This window comes from Ptychodera flava, chromosome 15 (genome assembly GCF_041260155.1).
Source record: "Ptychodera flava strain L36383 chromosome 15, AS_Pfla_20210202, whole genome shotgun sequence".
Classification (NCBI taxonomy): Eukaryota; Metazoa; Hemichordata; class Enteropneusta; family Ptychoderidae; genus Ptychodera; species Ptychodera flava.
Window position 1 is genome coordinate 16,889,888 of NC_091942.1, and position 23,122 is coordinate 16,913,009.

General features: G+C 37.4%; 1 long non-coding RNA gene across 1 annotated transcript; it reads left to right on the top strand.

The window, feature by feature from the left end:
• Positions 1–74: 74 nt before the first annotated feature.
• On the top strand, positions 75–17,983 carry LOC139152363 (uncharacterized). Its single transcript, XR_011556609.1, has 3 exons — positions 75–274; positions 16,443–17,013; positions 17,199–17,983. It is a non-coding gene; the product is annotated as an uncharacterized lncRNA (long non-coding RNA).
• The last annotated feature ends 5,139 nt before the right edge of the window (positions 17,984–23,122 follow it).

The window sequence follows — 23,122 nt, forward strand, 5'->3', positions numbered from 1 at the left end:
CATAGAAAACAGCGCACATGCGCAATACACTCCCAAGTTTTTTCACCGCGGGATACTTCTCGTTCGGCATAAGTGAGGTGACGAGATTGTGGTACAGGTCTCCTGAGTAACAATTCATGGGTATTGTTTTGAGGTTATTTTGAGGTTGCGTTTTGTTAGTGGTACATGGTAGATATCAAAAGTACAACTGTATATTATCATCAAAGAAAGCACCCAGCCTCGCCAACGGGAGACAACTTAGTCGCTTCAAGTGAGAGCCTTTTCTTAAAACAAGGTGAGTTCGCTCAAATGAAGTTTGCAAGCATAGAAACTGCACCTTTTCATAAGCCTTGCCCTATTGGAGTTCTGATAACCTTTTGCACTTCCCCATTTCGCTTTCTATAAATATATCCCATACATTTCTATTGCTGGTAAGTTGATTTTTAATGTTAGTCAGAGCCTTTTGTTTGATAACGAGTTTAAACTGTACATTCCTGTAAGAGAGTGCATTCATATGGAATTCTTTCAAATCGTCAACAGGTGTCAAAATGGAATTTTCACACTTAAAAATACCATACATCGCAAGCTATTAAGTACTAGTAATTATTATACACCTACTGCCGTAACCTATGGGAGTTTGACCGTCCAATAACTTTCCGTATTTTGTATAGTACGCGGAGTCCCGAATACGGGAGACGCGCGACGCGCAATTTTCAGGGGTTTGTAGCAATTTTATTTCAACAATCGCGCGCGTTCCACTCAAATCGCGCGTGCCGCATCCCTCAAAACTTACCATAGAATTAGTTCATACGGACGATTAATGGAGGAAGGTGTATAATACAAGGGTTATACACAAAATACGGCCCTGTATGGACTCGGGCTCAGTGAGTGACGTATTGGACTCGCCTTCGGCTCGTCCAATACGTCACTCACTGCACAAGCCCTCGTCCATACAGGGCCGTATTTGTGAATAACCCTATATTATTAACTGACAGTAAACTTGCCTTTCACTGTTATTACATTTAGCAGCAGACATAGCTTGTATAAGGGCATACAGGGTAACGTTCTATTTAGTTACAGCAATAGGGATTTTAGTATCATGACTCATGGTATTTCTCATGGTAACATACATTAAAATAATTTATATTTTTGTTCTTTTTTTTCATATTTTGTTCACCTTGGTGATCCGAAATGAATGAGACTTTGGGGTAAAATGTAATGTTTTGGATAAGAAAAGCAAGCTATGTCAAATTTATGTAAAGTTTAGTTCTGTTGCAACTCTAGAGGGAAAATTATTTTTTCAGTCTGCAACTTATGAACGAACATGAAAATTATCTCTGTATGTTACAAAACAAATCCACTTAAATTGTGAACCAGAAAAGACTAGTTAAATTTTAAGAGGTCAATATTGTGTCCCCTTAGTGGCATTCTGGCTCAATTTAACACAGGAGAACTAAGAACAATTTGAACAATACTAGAATTCGAACACTGTATAGTTGTTTCGAACTATGCTATAGACGGATTTTATTCGTCAATGAACTTAGGACTTTTGTTGTTGTTTATTTAATCGGCGCGATTTTAACTTGACGTTTCAACAAGCTTAGGGCTTGCGTTTGAGGGAATATTTGGGTGTTTTAACATCGAAACCTTTAATCTTTTAACATATTTTCCCAGAGGAAAATGCGTAATGACCATGAGTACAAGTTGAACCAATCACAAGAGAGAAAGACGAACAAAAGAATGATCTTTATAAGATTCTATGAAATTAATAACCATTGAATACAGAAGGCAATGTGCGCTGATAAGTAATGCAAAAAAAATGTTTCTCGTCCTTTGGTGGATTAAAAAAATGATACTATCATGCGAATTTCTTTTTTTTTTCCTGTGTTTTGCTTTTTGAAAAAAATGACCCAACCCCTGTTTTGGTGAATTCAAACATGGCCGCTGGAAAGTAAAATTGCTGCCATGAAAAGAAACAAACATAACCTGAGAAACATTTCTGAACATTTATCAAACTGATCCATAACATAAATTCATATGTAGATGTTATGTTCTGCTTGTTCCATTTTCACGTTGACTGTACATTAGTGCAGATACGTATCCTGGCATTGAAACCCCGGACTTCAAAAAAAGTTGCCAAGCGCATGTTTTCACATGACGCGCGTGATGACGGGAAACAAAACACTTTTTTTTCGCCTAAGTATTGAATTCCTCATTTTGAAGGTCAGGAAGCGAGAGCAACCGATCGCGAATTTACAATGTGACCGAAACAAAAGTAAGAAAATGAGAACGAGTTCCTGTTTCGTGACCAAGGTGATAATAAAGTATATATTGCATATAATTCATTGTGGCAGGTGATCTATTATTAAGAGCATAGGGTTGAAGTAGAGCTGTAAAAGGCTGACAGTGTTAAATCAACTTTTATGCGAGGACAAAATCAACGGAAGAAGGGCTGGTCCGTCGGTGGAGATTTGGTGTCATGCAATCGTACGTTGAGGGGATTGCAATTCCATTTATAATATTTACATGGCGCGGCGATCATAATTGTCAGTCACTGAGAAGAGAAGAGTCAATTTTCATTCAAGCATTCAATATAAGGTCGGTATTACCATGTATAATAGTCCATGAAAACCACAAAGATATGCACAAATGGTCAGCATATTTCAAAACTGGACAGGTTATTACTGCTCACTGACTCTCCCTTCGGGGGAGTAGCTGGCGAGAGGAAGCCGGGATACAGAAATAGAGTGGTGGCTCAAAGTCTTCAACGATAACACTGCTGATTTCTTATATATGCCTGTTACATATTGCCAGGTGTCCCTTCTTCCTCGGTACTTGTAAATATACCATGAAAGTAAAATAAAAACTCGTGTCATCCTCTGTAGATGTGAATATTATGCGTGATCAGAGCCTCTCACACTGCTACGTCAATATAATTATCATTTTATGGCTATGTTAATGACTTCTTGATTATTTTCACTTGGCGAAAGGTAACAAGAGCACATGCCAGGACGTGCATCTCGGCTGAAGCTCCCATTTACGTTCAGCCATGATTTAAATAAAAATGCGATGACTAGGACCTTGGCTAAGTCACTGCATGCAACTCTGGAAAATTACTATTTATTTTACTCTGTTCATCCGCCTTTTCTGTTCAAAACTTTCGGCCATGCGTTTTCTTCCTTTATTTATCTACACATTTTTATCAATGACTGTTCTCTATCACTGATATTAACTTTTCTTGCTTATGTACTTCTACACTTCAACCCTTACTACACCGCCATTAACACTACCACAGCTATCATCATTATCTTCATGACTACTACTACTACTACAACAACAACAACTACTACTGTAACATTCTACAGAGCACAATTATTTTCTGTGTAAAATAGAGAAAGGTGCAATTTACAAGTACTTGATAATGGTTCATCATTATGCATGTTTACCAGACAGATTAGACACCATCTGGAGGGATATTTTGAGTATTCCACATTCCATTAAACCAAACTTTGCTTCATGTTATTGTGATCCCATCATAAAGAAAGAAGGGGATTTACAATGGCGCATTATGCACGGAGCCTATCAAACTAGTTCTTTTTTGTTCCGTGCTGGTTTTCGTTCAGATGCAAACTGTTCTCTCTGTAATGACATTGATTCACTTTTACATACTTTCCTTGAGTGTCCAAACATTCAACCGCTTCTAGGTGTTACTTCCACTGTAACGTCTCGTTTAGTTTTACCTGGACAAGCTGTAAACATTGCATGGTTTTTCATTAATCCTCCTGTTAAAAACTCTGTATTTATTCATAGACGTGCAATGTCTCTGTTTGTTTACATTTCTACAATGGCTAAGTTGTGTATACATTTAGCAAGAAGAAATGTGTTTAGGAACCAGGGTCCTGTTGATCCTTTGGACATATTTAAAACCAAGATTTTCTCCAGATTGAGACTTGAATTTGAGTATCATCGTCTTAATGAAAATTTACATTCTTTTAATATTATTTGGGCTTTTGATGATATTCTTTGTGACACTCATGATGGTCAACTCAATTTTCACATTTAAGAATCTTCCCTGTTTTTTGTGCATCGCTAGGTTGTGTCACCTTTTTGAATTAATTTGTGATAGGTTTAAGATATGTCTTTCTTGTTGACATTTACTTTTGTCATTCATGACGTTTTCTGTTCAATGCCGACCATCACTTTGTAGTGATTTTCTTTTATTTGTATCTTATATTTCCTTTGGTTCCTGGCAATGTAAACATTTCATTTTACAGTTTTAGTATGTAGGGACCTGTGTGAAATAAAGATATTTGAAAAACTACTACTACTACTACTACTACTACTACTACTACTACGCATGTGTACACGTCGTGGTAGTGTGCTCTGAGTTTTGCTACAGTTTTGGAGTCCTTCAGTGTTTTCCGGACTTACATCGGTGTTTCATCTGATTTTGCTCCGGTTGTGGACTGCTGCTGTCAAGTTTTTTGTGTGTTTGAACTCTCGATTGAAGAGATTTTTACGGATTCCCTCAGTGGTTTCCGTGTGCTGTTTTCCTAGGCCAAGATGGCCGCGCCATTCATTGACAATGGACGCTTAGCTACGTTTGCCGGCCTCACGAGGAAACATGGTGTGAAGTGTGAATCCATGGAAGGAGTCTCTGTCGAAAAGTATCTACAAGCTATTTCAACGATTACTGGTCCACAGAATATCATCGCTGCTTCCAGAGTTTACGGTTCAGTTATCGTTTATTTCAATTCCGTTACTTGGGTGGAAAACGTGTGTGTCAATGTTTCGAACTGAACGGTTACTCAATTCAAGTTGAACCTGTTGTAAAACAGCGACAAAAGTCATAGTGTCTGGCGTTCCACCTTTTATTCCGAATCATGTTATTGAAACCGAACTTCTTACATTTGGTAAACTTGTCAGTAAAATCAAAACGATTCCTCTCGGATGCAAGAGCGAACATTTAAAGCATGTAAGATCTTTCCGAAGACAAGCTCTGGTACTGATTGATGCTGACTTTCACGGTAATGGGAAGGACCTTTGACTGTAGAGTACGAAGGTAAAAGGTACAGAATTTATCTTTCAACGGAAGAAATGAAATGTTTCAAGTGCGGTCAAAAGGGACATGTTCAGCGTGACTGTCAACAATCACCCCAAAACGAACCATCTGCTACATTGCAAGAAAAGACAATATCACTGTAATTAACAACGGTCAAATTGAAAGAGGTGTCAAAATTCCGACCAACAACGATGATTCTGCTCAACGTCCGATGGAACCAATCTGTGGTGATTCGTCGACTGTCTCCAATCAGGACAAAGTTGTTCAACAACGTGAAAATGAAAACACAACGATGGATGACAATATTGATGGTCACAACGTCGCGGACATTTCTGGTGTAAACGTTATCGATACTCACAATAGCTCGCAACAGCCCAGTGATGACCATGGTAATGAAGAACAAGAAAGTATGGTTTGTAATAACGAAAATGACATTGTTCAACGTGAACCGTCTTCAAAAGTTGATCCAGAAACTGTCTTGAACACTGACGGAACGAACGACAATGGAATTTCAAAGGTAGATGATGTTGTTACTGATGATGAGAGGGTACGAACCCCTCCATCGCCTTTCCCCCTTCTCCGGACCTGTGTTTTACGCAAGCTTCGGAATCCTCAGTTTCTTCTCCGGCTTGCACTCCATCGCTTGTTCTTTCCGGACTTTCTGATTTCGTTCCGGATTCTCAAGACATTGCAGACAAGACCAATGCATCGATGAACATGGATATGTCTGCAGATGTTTCTCAGAGCATCTCATTCTCACCGCTTTCTACTCAAGCATTGCAAGCCAGTCAACAGAAGACAGTTTGAAAGATTCATCGCAAAGAGAGACTGATGACAATGAATCTGTGCTGTCGGACATTTCAGATTCTTCGTTTTTCCATGATCTATCGACTCAATCGATTGCAGATTCTTGGAAAATACAAAGCACTCAAAGAAGTTATTCAGGATTGTTTTGACTTTCATCCAAATTTGAAAGAGCTTGCGAAAATGTTGCTGGGATATCGCTCTTCACAGCCTGTGAACAGCGCAACGAGAGCTCGCATCTACAAACTGGTACGTAAAATCAAGGACTATATCAGAACTACTGGTAGGTCAACTGCGATTGAGTCTTCTCTTTAATTCATTTTCGTTATGTGGAAGCATCTCTCATTCCTGTTTACATGCATGGCTCTGTCCTGTGTAACGCTGAATGTTCGTGGGTGTCGAGACTCGATGAAACGCTTTCAAGTTTTTGATTTTCTCAAGCATACCAACCCGGCTTCTTGTTACCTTTTACAAGAAACTCACAGTATTCCCAGTGACGAAAAAGTATGGCCTTTGATTTGGAGAGGACGTTGCATTTTGTCACATGGTTCAGCAAACAGTGCAGGTGTTGCAATATTGTTTTCGCCCTCCTCTACAATTGATATCATTCGCACATCAGAACCAATTCCTGGACATTTACTGCACGTGCAAGCAAACGTTGATGGCAGCCTAGTCAACATTATTAATGTGTATGGACATACTACCTCCAATGAACGGTTGTGGTGTTTTACCAAGCTGAAAGATTTACTTTCAAGCTCAGATGTTGACAGTGTAATTATCCTTGGTGGAGACTTTAATTGTACTCTGAATGAAGAATTGGACAGAATCAATTGTAAGGAGTCTGACATGTGTGCAGTTCGCTATTTTACTAATTTAATTCACAAGTACAGGCTTGTTGACAGTTGGCGTCACTATCATGGGGACAGCCGTAATTACACCTGGCACAGAAATGACAAAAAGGCTCGTCTTGACAGGATTTACATCAACAAGTGGATGAAATCACGCATCACAGTGGCTTCAATTCATCATTCTGCGCTCACGTTTTCTGATCATTCATTGGTAAAGTTAAGGGTGACACAGAAAGAAGTCAAACACCGCAACCCAATATGGTGTCTCAATACAAGCATCTTGAAGCATGAACTCTATAAAGATATCATTACGCATTTTTGGTTAAACTGGAGACAGCAACAGAATAAATATTGTGATTTGTGGACATGGTGGGAGATTGGAAAATGGAAAATCAAACTTTTAACTCAGCAGTATTGTGCTTCAAACCAGTACAATCTGAAATGGGATAAATTGCGATTGGAAAAGGAAATTCGAGAACTTGAGAAAAGTTTACACGAAGATAAAAGTCTCTTGGATGAATACCAACAAAAGAAAAGTTCTCTGGCTCAGTTGGTAGACCTGGAGAGCAGAGGTGCAGCAGTACGATCTCGTCATCAATTACTTACTCACAGTGATGTTTCGAACAGCTTCTTTTTTGCACTTGAACGAGAAAGGGGAAGGTCAAAGCCAATTATACACATGAAACGTGCTGACGGATCAATAACGGAAAATCCCGATGAAATTCGTGACATTTTTTACAGTTTCTACAAGGATCTTTATTCTGCTGAACATGTTGACGTTGACGCCCAGTCTGCAATTCTCGACAATTTAGTGCAATTGAACGAGGAAGATCGTGATTACCTTGATGGTGAAATTACTCTTGATGAACTTACTTTTGCTGTTAAGCAACTTTCAACTGACCGTACTCCAGGTATGGATGGTTTGCCCAATGAATTTTACAAAACATTCTGGTCTATTATTGGTCAAGACCTTCATAAAGTTTTCATTGAATGTTTCCGTAATGATCAGCTTCCTATTTCTTGTCGGAGAGCAGTGCTAAGTCTTCACCCGAAAGCTGGAGACAACACTTTAGTCAAGAACTGGAGACCCATTAGCTTGTTATGTAGCGACTATAAAATTGTCACGAAAGCTCTCTCAATTCGTTTACGTAATGTTCTTTCAAAAATAATTCATGTTGATCAGTCCTGCTCTATTCCAAATCGTCACATATTTGATAATGTGAATTTATTGCAAGATAGTATTTTCTATGCCAATGATACAAACTCACCTCTGGGTATTGTTGCTCTAGACCAGGAAAAGGCTTTTGACCGTGTCAGTCATGATTACCTTTTTAAAACTTTGTGTTCTTTTGGTTTTGGCCCCCGCTTTATTAATTACATTAAAACTCTCTACACAGATATTCAGTCAGTAATAAAGATAAATAGTTCCATTACCTCTCCAATTTCAATTAATCGTGGGATTCGTCAAGGTTGCTCTCTTTCTGGTCAACTTTATGTGATTGCCTTAGAACCATTTTTAGATAAAATTAGGAATAGCAGTAACATAAGGGGATTGATTATACCAGAAGCTCCTAGTCCTACATGCCTTTCTGCGTATGCCGACGATGTTGAAGCTTTTATTACTCGAGATGAAGATTTTAGTAACTTAAAGTCCACTCTTAAGTTATATGAAAATGCATCTAATGCAAAAGTTAACCTCAAGAAATCTGAAGGTCTCTGGGCTGGTAGTTGGCGTAATCGTACTGACACGCCATTAAATATCAAATGGAACTCAACAGGGTTAAACTGCTCGGTGTGTATGTTGGTAACTCAAATAATTATTGTCAGAGAAATTGGTCTGAATTAGTGAACATCACTGTTAACAAGGTGAAATTTTGGTCGTCTTTTGCACCTGGCATGTCTTACAGAGGTCGTGTTTTAGTCATTAATCAGCTCATTGCATCAAAATTACTTCACAGATTGACTTGTACAACTCCCGATGTTCAAAACTTTTTCTTACCTTCAAACCCTTTTTCTGAGATTTTTCTGGCAAGGACGTCATTGGATTCCTTCAGAAACACTGTATTTACCTCTCATTCAAGGTGGCCAAGGCCTTATTCATCTTAAAACTCGTTGTATTTCTTTACGTCTCAGTTACATTCAAAGTATTTGTATCAGGATGTTCATCATCCGTCGTATTATTTCACAGATTTTATTTTAGAAGAGTTGGTGGTCTGAATTATGACAAACAGTTACTTCTCACGACTGACATTGATTTTGGTAATACTGCTATTCCTGCTTTTCATCGTGATTTATTACATTGTTGGAATTCTGTTGACAAAATTCGTAAAGGAATCCCACTGAGTGTTCCTGACATTCTTAAAGAGCCTCTTTTTCAAAACCCACTCATTATGCATCCCGTTCATAAGTCTCCTTTTACTGTACCAGCCTTTGTCAACGCTCAAGTTACCACTATAGGTGATCTTTTCAATACTGTGGAAAATCGTTGGTTAACTTCTTCAGATTTGTGTGATAGAGTTGCGATTCATTCACAGCGTATTATTTCTATGTCTTTACAATGCGTTTACAAGGCTATTCCTATTCGTTTGAAATCCGTCATTGAAAATCATTTTTGTAACAACAATCCAAACAATGCGCCAGATACTGTGTATTCTTTTCAGCTGCAACATTCTACAGAGCACAATTATTTTCTGTGTAAAATAGAAAAAGGTGCAATTTACAAGTACTTGATAATGGCTCATCATTATGCATGTTTACCAGACAGATTAGACACCATCTGGAGGGACATTTTGAGCATTCCACATTCCATCAAACCAAACTTTGTTTCATGTTATTGTGATCTCATCATAAAGAAAGAAGGGGATTTACAATGGCGCATTATGCACGGAGCCTATCAAACTAGTTCTTTTTTGTTCCGTGCTGGTTTTCGTTCAGATGCAAACTGTTCTCTCTGTAATGACATTGATTCACTTTTACATACTTTCCTTGAGTGTCCAAACATTCAACCGCTTCTAGGTGTCATTTCCACTATAACATCTCGTTTAGTTTTACCTGGGCAAGCTGTAAACATTGCATGGTTTTTCATTAATCCTCCTGTTAAAAACTCTGTATTTATTCATAGACGTGCAATGTCTCTTTTTATTTACCTATCTACAATGGCTAAGTGTGTATACATTTAGCAAGAAGAAATGTGTTTAGAAACCAGGGTCCTGTTGATCCTTTGGACATATTTAAAAGCAAGATTTTCACCAGATTGAGACTTGAATTTGAATATCATCGTCTCAATGAAAATTTACATTCTTTTAATATTACATGGGCTTTTGATGATATTCTTTGTGACACAAATGATGGTCAACTCAATTTTCACATTTAAGATATTTCCCTGCTTTTGTGCATCGCCAGGTTGTGTCATCTTTGAAATATTATGTGATAGGTTTAAGATATGTCTTTCTTGCTGACATTTACTGTTGTCATTCATGACGTGTTCTGTTCAATGCCGACCAGCACTTTATAGTGATTTTCTTTTATTTGTATCTTATATTTCCTTTGGTTCCTTGAAATGTAAAAATTTCTCTTTACAGTTTTAGTATGTAGGGACCTATGTGAAATAAAGATATTTGAAAAACTAAAAAAACTACTACTACTACTACAACAACAACATCAACTACTACTACTACTACTACTACTACTCATGTTATCAATATCATCATAATTTTAAATTATTTATATTTTATTCACCCACTTTTAAAAATTCATCTTCAGTCCATAGAAAGCAATGAAAGACGCTAAAGCTGTACCCACAGGGTATTGCAAACGACATTTCTCTAGAAGTTATGATGAATAAATGTCGTGTATCAAAAATGTTCTACAATACAATTCTTCCCTGTGTCATTTGTGTTTATTATTTATTTATTCACAATAAAGGATTACCCATTTACAAGCACAAATCGGGGAGATGACCCAATAAGGTTGTAATCTTCCGTGGGGTCCTTTAAACAATAACAGCAAAAAATTAAAGTTAAAGTCTATATAAACAGGACTTAAAAAAATACAACTGCGAAAAAAGCAACATAAAAAGTTATTTTTCTACATTTGCCAGGATAAAAGTTTTTAATTGCCTTTTAAAAACATTAAGATTAGTGCTATCTTATAGTGTCTGGTAATGAATTCCAGTGTTCTGCAGCACGCATAGCAAACGTTCTCTGTCCACTTGCAGTGCGGAATTTCGAAATTAGCAATTTTAAAGTGGAAGGTGCACGTGTGTGATAATCATGAACAGTTCTGAGTGGAACGATTGCTTCTGTAGGATAAGGTGGCGCTAAATTCATGATACATTTATATGTTAAAATACAGGTAAAATAAAAAATACGTTGCTTGATAGATAAAACATCAGCCAGCTCAAAAAGGAGATCAGTTGAAGTCATAAAATCAACGTCAAGAAGAACTCTAAGCGCTCTCTTCTGTAATTTGTACACTCTGTCAATATTCTTGGCAGTCGTATTTCCCCATACAACACAGCAATAGTCTAAGGCTGATTGTATCAAACCGAAGTACAAAGTTTTTCTGAGGTGGAGCGGAATGAATTTGTACAAACGTCGAAATAGGCCTATTCTCTTACTCAATGAAATGCAGACCTTATTAAAATGGTTATCCCAAGACGTTACATTGTCTAAAGTTACTCCCAAGATATTTTTAAAAGGAACACAAGATATTTGATGTTCATTAATCGATATATCGAGAGCGTTCTCCAGTGTCTCAGCATTGTATAGTTTTTGCCGAGAGCCAACCAGCATTACGTTTGTTTTACGTTCGCTGATAACCATGCCATTGACCTTTACCCAATTGGAAATAGGAGTAACTTCATTTTTAAGTGAACGATTTACATGAGGCTCCCGTCGTTAGAAGTGTCTGATCGTCAGCATACATATCAAGATTTGAATTTGTAAAGAGAGTGGCAAGTCATTCATAAAGATTGTGAAAAGAAGAGGACCTAAAATGGATCCTTGTGGAACACCTATACTTATATTTTCCATATCTGAGAGTTTGCCCATGTGGCAAACAATGAGAGCGGTCTGATAAATATGAATTGAACCAATTTCTTACATCTCTATGTAAACCATATGATTTTTGAACTAAGATATATCGTGATCTACAAGATCGAAAGCTTTAGAAAGATCCAGGAACATTATACAAGAGAGGCGTCCTGCGTCTATTGATCACAAATACGGAGAAGGGCAGTTTGGCAAGAATGATTCTTTCTGAATCCTGACTGCTTGTCGTAAGAAGGTCTCTATCAGACAAAAAAATCATATAACTTATTGTGTACATGATTTTTAATCACTTTTGATACAGCTGGTAAGACTGAAATGGGCCTATAATTTGACATCTCGATCACATTACCGTTACCCTTATATATAGGAGTTAGACGGGCACATTTAAAAGTGGATGGAAAGACTGCATTGTCAATACTAGCATTCAACACATTTGAAAGGGATAGGGAAATAATAGAGTCACCATAACGCAATCACTTTGCATTGATATTATCAGTTCCTGTCGATTGAGCATCTAATAACATTTTTGTGACAAAGTCTTCAGACATATGTGGTATACGGAATGAATTTTCAGGGACTTTATCTCTCAGAGTATCAGCTAAAGAAGAAAAATTGATGTTCTTATCTGTTGAAACGTTAAGTGTTTTTGAAATATTCACGAAATGGTGATTGAAGGCATTTGCAATAGCAGAGGGGTCTGTGATCATAGCAGTGTTAACAACTATAGAGATATTTTTATGTTCCACTGGTTTTATTATGTTATTGTAAATATTCCAAACTGCCGTTGGGGTTGAGCCTTTGCTTGAAAGTTCTTGAATAAAATAAGCCGTCTTTGTTTTGTTGATTAGATGGACAACTTTGTTCCTTTCCAGTCTGTAATCGGCAAGTTTGCTGGCATCACGTTTCGAGAGCTTCAAAAGGGTATCCCTTTTACGCATAGCATTTAGTACATCTTTGTTCATCCAACCCGGTTGTCTAAACTGTTTAACACGTTTTTCGACAAATTGGGCGTGTAAGTCAGAAATTCTATTGAAAGTCACGGCCCAATCTCTCATAGCAACATTGACATTACTAGCAAAGTCAATTAGACCCCATGGAGCTGAGATAAGATCGCGTAGAAAAGTTGAAAATGGGCAAAGAAGCGAGTTTTACCACAGTATGATTAGACATACGGACGTAATTACACTTTCTTTTCCTGATGACTATGATTGGATAATGATCTAACATACCAGTTTTTGGGGTGACAACCTTAGAAATATTTTCGTCATTTGAGACATAGATGTGGTCAATGCATGTTTTTGAGACAGGCCTTGTAGGTTCGGTAATGAGTTGATATAAATTCAAGTTACAAAGAGACTGATAGAGGTAGTGTTTTTTGCAGCAGGAGATAGAACGTCGATATTAAAATCGCCTAAAATGTAAAGTTCTTTGCCAGAGACAAAGCCACATTCAAAATCTTCTTCAATCTGAACATCGATACTATGAGGAGTAATTGGTGGTCTGTAAATACCAGGGGTTTCATTAAGTTTGAAGTAGGGGCTAGAATGGAAAAGTACGCGGCTTGCAGCTGCCATGACCACAAAGCGGTCGTAGTCGGGGGAGGGTCCGGGAGGGGGTGTTCCCCCTCCGGCCGAAGGCCGGAAACCCTGAAAAATGAGCTAAAATTCACTTTTTACAGCTTACAGTCACTTGAATTTCTAGTATTTTCAGGAGAATTGTCAGCAGTGTTCCAGGGCAATTTGTGTTCATATCATAAAAGCCATTTTCCTGGGAGATTAGGCCTAAATATGATAATTCATAATTAAAAATGATAAAATATGGTAATGTTGACGATAATTTGAACAAAGAAAACAAGTCTTTAGAGCCTCTATGCTTTTAGGAGGTAAACTATAATAATTCACTATTATTAATGATATAAATTTGATATGTAGATGATATTATACAGTGTTACATCTAGATAGGTTATAGGGGATTCCCCTCTGTCGAAATGTTGGCACCCCCAATTACTTTGTCAAGGGGACCATCCCCCCCTCCACTTCCATGAAATGGTGCCAGTCACACCTTAGAGGTACAAGTAGAACACATGAACTGGTGAAATGCCCCGAAATTTTCTGGTAAAGGGGGAAAATCCCCCTTGTTGATGCCATTGTGGATGAAACACTCATAATGTTATGCTTTAAATTAAAAACCCTGATGTTTGGTATGGAAATCTGTAGATGTAGAACATTGATACCACTGGAGAGGTAAAAATTTATATAACGAATAATGATAAAAAATGACAAACATTACCATATTTCGCAAATAGAATCAAAGATCCTCAAGGTTATTTGACTATATGGGTATGCAAAGTAAGAACCTTGATATAGGATATGAAAATTTGTACGTTCAGAAGCGCACATTTGGATTTAACCTGACGATCGCTTTAGAATTTAGAGGTCTGATCGTATTGTAACCATTCTGGGCGTCGTTCCTATTGGCGTCGATAGACCGAAGAGCAGTACATATCATACGTCCAGCTGGTTATACTCCTTCACAATTACACCTACCGCAGCGCAACGCACATCGGCTTACTAAATTCCAACTGTAATCGGAAAGTTTTTCGTGAGAAAAAAATCAGGCCATTGCCTTTGAAAACAGTTTATTTAAATCCACGTAATTATCCTTCTCTTGTTTCTTGGTCCACTTCAAAACCGAGGATCGTACAGCGAAGCTTGACCTTGCGATCGCTTCCGTCTTCATTTGTTCATCGACCATTTTGAGTTGAGCTAACGACGGCCGACAGGTGTAGTATGCACGTTTTCATTAGCGTATATAAAGGTCACCAAATAGGAATCAGCAATTCAGGTAGCCAATAGAAGCGTCAATTGCAATTCCGATTTTTATTGAGGCAGTATACGCAAGACCGTGCTGCATCGTAGTACAAGGCGATTGTAGTAGTCGCTCGTCTTCTAAATTTTATTTCACATAAAAGCCGTTGAAAAGTTTGATTACACAGCTTGTGAAACTTGTCCATATCATTTCAGAAGGTAAAAAATATTTTAGCTATGAAAGAGTTCAATTTTCAAAAAAAGTAGCCGGCGAAATCGTGAGAGTAACCGGTCAATTTCGCCGGCTGCCGGCTCTTAATGAAACCCCTGCATACCAGCGACTAAAAAAGAAGTGCATTTAAGTGGTTTGATTTCCAGCCACATACTTTCCAAATCATCAGATTCTAAATCATGTCTTCTTGTGTAAACCACATTTGGTGTAATATAGGCCAGTAGACCTCCTCTGAGTTCTCCGTTTCTATCTTTCCTTTCAGTTAAAAACCCAGGAATAGAAAAATCAACAGATGAGTTATAATGGTCAAGAAAAGCTTCGGCTAAAAACATAATATCTATTGAGGTAGTCGAGTCAAAATTCAGATAGTGTGTGATCTGATCAAGTTTGTTAGATAAATGCTGAATGTTCCAGTATCCTATTTCAAACCATTTGGAAGCTTAGTCTTTGGCGTAATTACATTGGGAGCGCCAGCGGCTGTTAGACTGTACCTTTCTTGCCTTGATTCTAATCTCCGCGGTGGCGATAGGTGCAGCGCAGAGCCTTATGTCACGGGAAACCGCATAACCAACAGTAGATTGCAGTACCATGTCTACATACCCTTTGAACATGGCCGTCTTCACCACAAAAACTGCACCTTATTTCTCGTTGTTTCAGTTGTTGAGGATGTCGATGTCCATCAGAGTTGAGCCTATTATAGTAATGGTTACCCTACTTCTTGTTGTGTGCATATTTCGTTGAAAATCCTTTTCTTTGGTTTGGTTTTCTCTTGATATAACAATAGTTGGTCAGGTTGGCATTTGAGACGAATCTGTCGCACCCTGTATAAGTGAGGTGTAACTCCATCACGTAGAAGTAGAGATGTGTCGACTGTACCACCATTGTACCGAAAGTTAATGCCATTGTCCACAAACGTAGAAAAGTCTTCTGTTTCTTACAGGGGAGACATTTCTCGGTTGACGTGGTCAATTTTCGAGAAAAGGCTTGGGTCAGAGTCGTCAATTCTTGGGCAAATACTAAGAACTAAAGGGGCAAGTAATTTATTAGCTTTATCTAAAAGCAAATTGACTAACTTGATAAAAACTCAATGGCAAACAAAGGGATATGATAGTCATCTTGCAATGGTGCATTTTATTTAGGTTTGTTGTTTGTTTTGTTTATTTATTAACGTATCCTATGTAGACTTTGAGCTTAAGATAAAGGTTATGAATAACTTTGTGGAGAGTAGTTTGAAGTAACGAGAGAGCGATAGAAAAAGGGAGAGAGAAAGAAACATGTACAGAGAGACAGACAAACAGACAGACAGATCGACAAATAGAGATAGAACAAAGTCCACACCCTTAGTCTTGCTGTAATAATTTGATACTATGATGCTGATATGGCCGGCCTCGGAAGACATTTAGGGTCACAAGATCGATAACCTCAAATTGAGGTCATACCTCTCACGCCGAGCCCCCATTACGCCATTAATTCTTTAATAACTCTTGCACTTAATTTCCATTTTCCTTTTCAGAAATTTCAAACTCAAACTAGTCATATCATCGATTAATACCCGATGCACAAACTTCTAATATAGGTTTTAATTCAAAAATCTACAGAGCTTTCTCCTTTATATTTATTTCTTGAAAGCTCTCTTTAATTCTTGATTTATTTTGACAGTCAACATGACATACAGTGGAAACGTGACTGATACTCAACAAATACACTATAACCAAGACGTGGTGGTTGTTGTTGGACCTGTCAACCAATTCTTTGGACCACCAGGAGAAAGCAGCGAGACATCGCGTTCCCGACGGATTATCAATTGGTCGATTGCTGGCATTTTTACAGCGGCCGGTGTAGCAACCCTCATCGCGGGAATCGCATTCGTTAGCAACGGAAGTGAGAACGCTGGGGTGACTTGCATCTCTTTCTCTATTCCGCTCATAATAATTGGAAGCATCATGTTTTTTATATTAAGGCGCGAAGATGTTCGTCGCAGTGCGATACTTTTCCCTACCAGTACAACAAAGCATCCTGATAACACAGTCGACCAAGTTTTTGTGAAGTCGCAATCCAGCAGCCCGGATTCACCCAAACAAAGTAATTGTGTGCCAAATCCTGTCAATAAAAGAGAATACAGTCAAGAATTTAGCGAAAAAACTATGACCGACGCTGACTGTACATCTGAACAAGCTAGCGATTACATAAACTTGGCTACGCTATCGAGCACATAGGCGATCACGTCTGGGTAAGTAGGCGTTTTCATATGACGCTGGATACCGCACCAACAATATAACGTACATGGATGGAAGGGGACAGTGGGATGCAGAGTTTTCCGGTTTCGTAGTCTGAAAGTAGAGAGTCGTGTTCGGTAGCCATTAATTTAAACGAGTCGCTGAGTTTTTATTCAAACATTGACTGCTATCTCCACAGGTGCTTGCATCAAGACAAAATGACCCAATGCTAAAGGCGAGAGACTTGTCTTTGATTTCTTGCGAGGCAGTGGTACAATCCTGCCAAGGTACCCAAAGAACATATATAAGAAGATCAAGACTTATCTAGTTGTGATATTACGAGGCTTCAACCGGTGAAAATAACATTACACCGACTTCGCTTTCCACCCAGAAAATAATCCGTAAAACTCTACCGATGTTTATAGTAAATGATAAATGGAAATAACGTAAACATGCACAAGAGCCAATGTAAAAACGTGTATACCTAAGAGAATTTTACAGTCGTTTTATTGTTTCATGCCAAATGATCGCAATTTTCCGTCTATTTTCAAGTACGACGAGTAATGTATTCGGCGCATTTTTGACTTGCAGTTTTGGATATCTTCAGTAAATTGACATCACCTCAATCCAAGTGCAGGGTAGATGCATGTCTCTGTTATCGTCCTCTTTTGTTTCGGTGTTTCGCCGAAATTTAAATCTTCTCTGATTAGGCATAACAATCTTCTGGTCATTTCGACAGCATTTCTTTCCTTAGATTGCTCGAAGACTTCCTCCTTCCCTTTGACTTCATTTTATCATTTAGCAACGTCAACATTTCGTTACCATAGTTTTCGTCCTTCTGTGTTCTAACAGGCATCATATGTTTAGCATGCATAATATGGCTTGTCTCTTCCATCTCATCTCGAACCTGTGAAAGTATTTTTTTGCTTAGTCAGTTTCGTGTGAAAAGACAAAAATGACACGTGCACTTACGTGCGATAGTTTGGGGGCTTTATATATATATATATATATATATATATATATATATATATATATATATATATAATATAATATATATATAATATACATATAAAATAATATCTCATATATATATATATCATATGTATATATATACACGTGTTTTGTGAATATATAAACTGTTTAACACAAGGTGTTAATCAAGAGTTCAACATATGATATGAAGTGTAACAACTTATGCAACAAATTATGCAACGAAGGCATCTCTCATCACACAACTGAAAATATAAACAGTAGTTACCAAGCTGATAAGTGTTATAAATACTTAAACATATTACAATAGCTTTATGTATATTTAACCCGGCGAGAATAAAGCTTGACCTGGCAAGAATAAAGTTTACAAATAAACTCACGAAGTTTGCAAATAAACTGTCTTACGTTCTAATCAATCAGGGATTTTCTAAAGTTGTAGGTGATATTTGAAGTTGCAGAGCAACTGGTCTGTAAAATGTTTTATAGTTACTTAATACTATATCGACATCATTGGGATTATGTAAAGCAGAAAATGAAAGTCATTCTTTTGCCTTTGCTCTGAATTGTTGCCTAGCTCTTAATAGGTTTTTTATAAAAGTGCTGTGTCTAGAAATTACATTAGTTACAAAACCAAACACTAAATCACAAAAAGTGGTTCTATACATCGATGTATGGACAATAAAAAATCACACTATAATAATATTATTGTAATAGTATTATAATAAATTATATTTTATGGTAGCTCCGATGACTTCTGCCAACTGTAATTTTTGCCGTTCTGCTACGACATCGAAAGTATCTCTATACCCCCTTTCTCAACACAGAGTTCGCCTTAGGGAGCATTCGTTTTTTTTACGAGGGGGGGGGGAGTCAGGTGGAACTTGAGCGATAAATGAAATGTAAAAAGCAAACCCCTCCAAATCAAATTTCTAATATTTAATCCGACCCAAATTCATCAATTGCAAAACGTGAACTCCCCCAAAATCATCAGTTTTGATTCATTAACCTTTCGCACCCTATGGCTCTGGAGTGAAAAATTGGGCTCTTCAAATGTGTTTGCAAGAAAAAGAGTGACCCACCCGAATTTTCATGCACAAAAACAGCGACCCTGCCCAGATGTCACAGCCCGTATCAATAATATCTTATTTGACTTATAATTTCCCATTTGACCTTTGAACTTTCAAAGATCCTTTCGCCGTATTTACAAATAATCACTCGGGTGAAATTCCAATATCATATTTATTTTTCAGATCTGCTCTTTCAAACATAAGCTTAATATTCTCAACATGTACATTTATATCAATTGTCAAACTTTTTTAAAGCACAGATTTATCTAGTGTGTATTAAGAAAAATATTCAAAGTTTCCTCAAAGACCACAGTGTATAGAGAATCAACATTTTTTGGTGAAATTCGAAAATCAAATTTGTTGCACACACATGAACTTGCAATCGTCTTAGTCTAATCAAGTACACTAATATCAATAATCAAAAGTACATAAACACAGATTTACCAAGTTTTGTATCGGAAAAAAATTATTCATAGTTCCCTCATAGACCACCATGTATAGTGAATCAACATTTCGATGAAATTCGAAAATCCAATTTCTTGTACAAACAATCACTTGTAACCACCCTAGTCTAATCAAGCAAATTAGTATCAATAATCAAGAGCCAATAAATACACAGATTTAGCTAGTTTTGTATTTAAAAGACATTTTCATAGTTTCCTCATAGACTACAATGGATGATGGATCAAGCAAGATTTAGGTGAAATTTCACAGTCAATTTTATTCTTAACTCCCTATAAACCTTCGTAAAATTTGACCCACCATATTTTTGTCAAAGTCTACAATGTATGGTGGATCCAGCAAGATTTCGGTGAAATTCCATTGTCAATTTTTTCCATAACTCCATACAAACCTTCGTAAAATTTGAACCCCCTCCAATCGTTAATTGTAAAATTTGAACCCCCCCAAAAAATGGTTTCGTAAAAGTTAACACCCTGTGCTCCTTATTTACAGATTGCCTAAAGATCCAAAAATACAAGGAATGTTTTCGTTCCAGTGTTTAGTGGCAGTCGATCAGATGTTATGTCGTGTCTTTATGGTGGTGGTCTACTCAAAATTAAAAGTATTGTCAATTTCCTGATTTTTGCATATGTTGTGGCCTGATCAATTATATTAACAAAAATAAACAGAAAAAGGGGGGTTCCCGTGCTACTTTTTGAGTTAGGGGGTCCTAAAGTACCCCTAACCCATGCTATTTTAAGTGTTAAGGGACCTTTTCTCACATTTTGATACTTTCAGCAAAGAACATGCGCAAATCTTGTCAGGGAATATTGTCATTTTTCTGATTTTTTCATATATTGTGCTCTGAACAATTACGTCAACAAAAATAAACAGAAAAAGGGGGGTCCCCGTGCTACTTATAGTGTTAAGGGCTCTTAAAGCACCCTAACCCCATGCTTTTTCAACTACTGACAGGCCTTTAGTTCGTATGTTTCGCTGGTTTCACTTAAGATCTGGCTCAAAACCTATCAGGGAATATTGTCATTTTTCTGATTTTTGAATATATTGTGCTCTGAACAATTATGTCAACAAAAATAAACAGAAAAAGGGGGTCCCCGTGCTACTTTTTGAGTTAGGGGGTCCTATTTTACCCCTTACCCATACTTTTTCAATTACAAAGGGGCCTTTTTCTCCCATTTTATAATTTCAGCAAGGATCATGCTCAAAACCTGTCAGGGAATATTGTCATTTTTCTGATTTTTGAATATATTGTGCTCTGAACAATTTTGTCAACAAAAATAAACAGAAAAAGGGGGGTTCCCGTGCTACTTTTAGTGTTAAGGGCTCTTAAAGCACCCTAACCCCATGCTTTTTCAACTACTGACAGGCCTTTAGTTTGTATGTTTCGCTGGTTTCACTTAAGATCTGGCTCAAAACCTATCAGGGAATATTGTCATTTTCTGATTTTTGAATATTTTGTGCTCTGAACGATTATGTCAATAAAAATGAACAGAAAAAGGGGTGTCCCCGTGGTACTTTTTGAGTTAGGGGGTCCTATTTTACCCCTAACCCATACTTTTTCAACTACAAAGGGGCGTTTTTTCTCCATTTTGATAATTTCAGCAAGGATCATGCTCAAAACCTGTCAGGGAATATTGTCATTTTTCTGATTTTTGAATATATTGTGCTCTGAACAATTATGTCAACAAAAATAAACAGAAAAAGGGGGGCCCCCGTGCTACTTTTTGAGTTAGGGGGTCCTATTTTACCCTTACCCATACTTTTTCAACTACAAAGGGGCTTTTTCTCCCATTTTGATAATTCAGCAAGGATCATGCTCAAAACCTGTCAGGGAATATTGTCATTTTTCTGATTTTTGAATATATTGTGCTCTTAACAATTATGTCAATAAAAATAAACAGAAAAAGGGGTGTCCCCGTGCTACTTTTTGAGTTAGGGGGTCCTATTTTACCCCTAACCCATGCTTTTTCAACTACAAAGGGGCCTTTTTCTCCCATTTTGATAATTTCAGCAAGGATCATGCTCAAAACCTGTCAGGGAATATTGTCATTTTCTGATTTTTGAATATATTGTGCTCTGAACAATTAGGTCAACAAAAATAAACAGAAAAAGGGGGGTCCCCGTGCTACTTTTTGAGTTAGGGGTTCCTATATTACCCCTTACCCATGCTTTTTCAACTACAAAGGGGCCTTTTTCTCCCATTTTGATAATTTCAGCAAGGATCATGCTCAAAACCTGTCAGGGAATATTGTCATTTCTCTGATTTTTGAATATATTGTGCTCTGGACAATTATGTCAACAAAAATAAACAGAAAAAGAGGGGTCCCCATGCTACTTTTTGAGTTAGGGGGTCCTATATTACCCCTAACCCCATGCTTTTTCAACTACTGACAGGCCTTTTGTTCGTATGTTTCGCTGGTTTCACTTAAGATCTGGCTCAAAACCTATCAGGGAATATTGTCATTTTTCTGATTTTTGAATATATTGTGCTCTGAACAATTATGTCAACAAAAATAAACAGAAAAAGGGGGGTCCCCGTGCTACGTTTTGAGTTAGGGGGTCCTATTTTTCCCCTAACCCCATGCTTTTTCAACTACAAAGGGGCGTTTTTCTCCCATTTTGATAATTTCAGCAAGGATCATGCTCAAAACCTGTCAGGGAATATTGTCATTTTTCTGATTTTTGAATATATTGTGCTCTGAACAATTATGTCAACAAAAATAAACAGAAAAAGAGGGGTCCCCGTGCTACTTTTTGAGTTAGGGGGTCCTATTTTACCCCTAACCCATACTTTTTAAACTACAAAGGGGCCTTTTTCTCCCATTTTGATAATTTCAGCAAGGATCATGCTCAAAACCTGTCAGGGAATATTGTCATTTTTCTGATTTTTGAATATATTGTGCTCTGAACAATTATGTCAACAAAAATAAACAGAAAAAGGGGGGTCCCCGTGCTACTTTTTGAGTTAGGGGGTCCTATTTTACCCCTAACCCATGCTTTTTCAACTACAAAGGGGCCTTTTTCTCCCATTTTGATAATTTCAGCAAGGATCATGCTCAAAACCTGTCAGGGAATATTGTCATTTTTCTGATTTTTGAATATATTGTGCTCTGAACAATTATGTCAACAAAAATAAACAGAAAAAGAGGGGTCCCCGTGCTACTTTTTGAGTTAGGGGGTCCTATTTTACCCTAACCCATACTTTTTCAACTACAAAGGGGCCTTTTTCTCCCATTTTTTATAATTTCAGCAAGGATCATGCTCAAAACCTGTCAGGGAATATTGTCATTTTTCTGATTTTTGAATATATTATGCTCTGAACAATTATGTCAACAAAAATAAACAGAAAAAGGGGGGTCCCCGTGCTACTTTTTGAGTTAGGGGGTCCTATATTACCCCTAACCCAATGCTTTTTCAACTACAAAGGGGGCCTTTTTCTCCCATTTTGATAGTCTCAGCAAGGATCATGCTCAAAACCTGTCAGGGAATATTGTCATTTTTCTGATTTTTGAATATATTGTGCTCTGAACAATTATGTCAACAAAAATAAACAGAAAAAGAGGGGTCCCCATGCTACTTTTTGAGTTAGGGGGTCCTATATTAC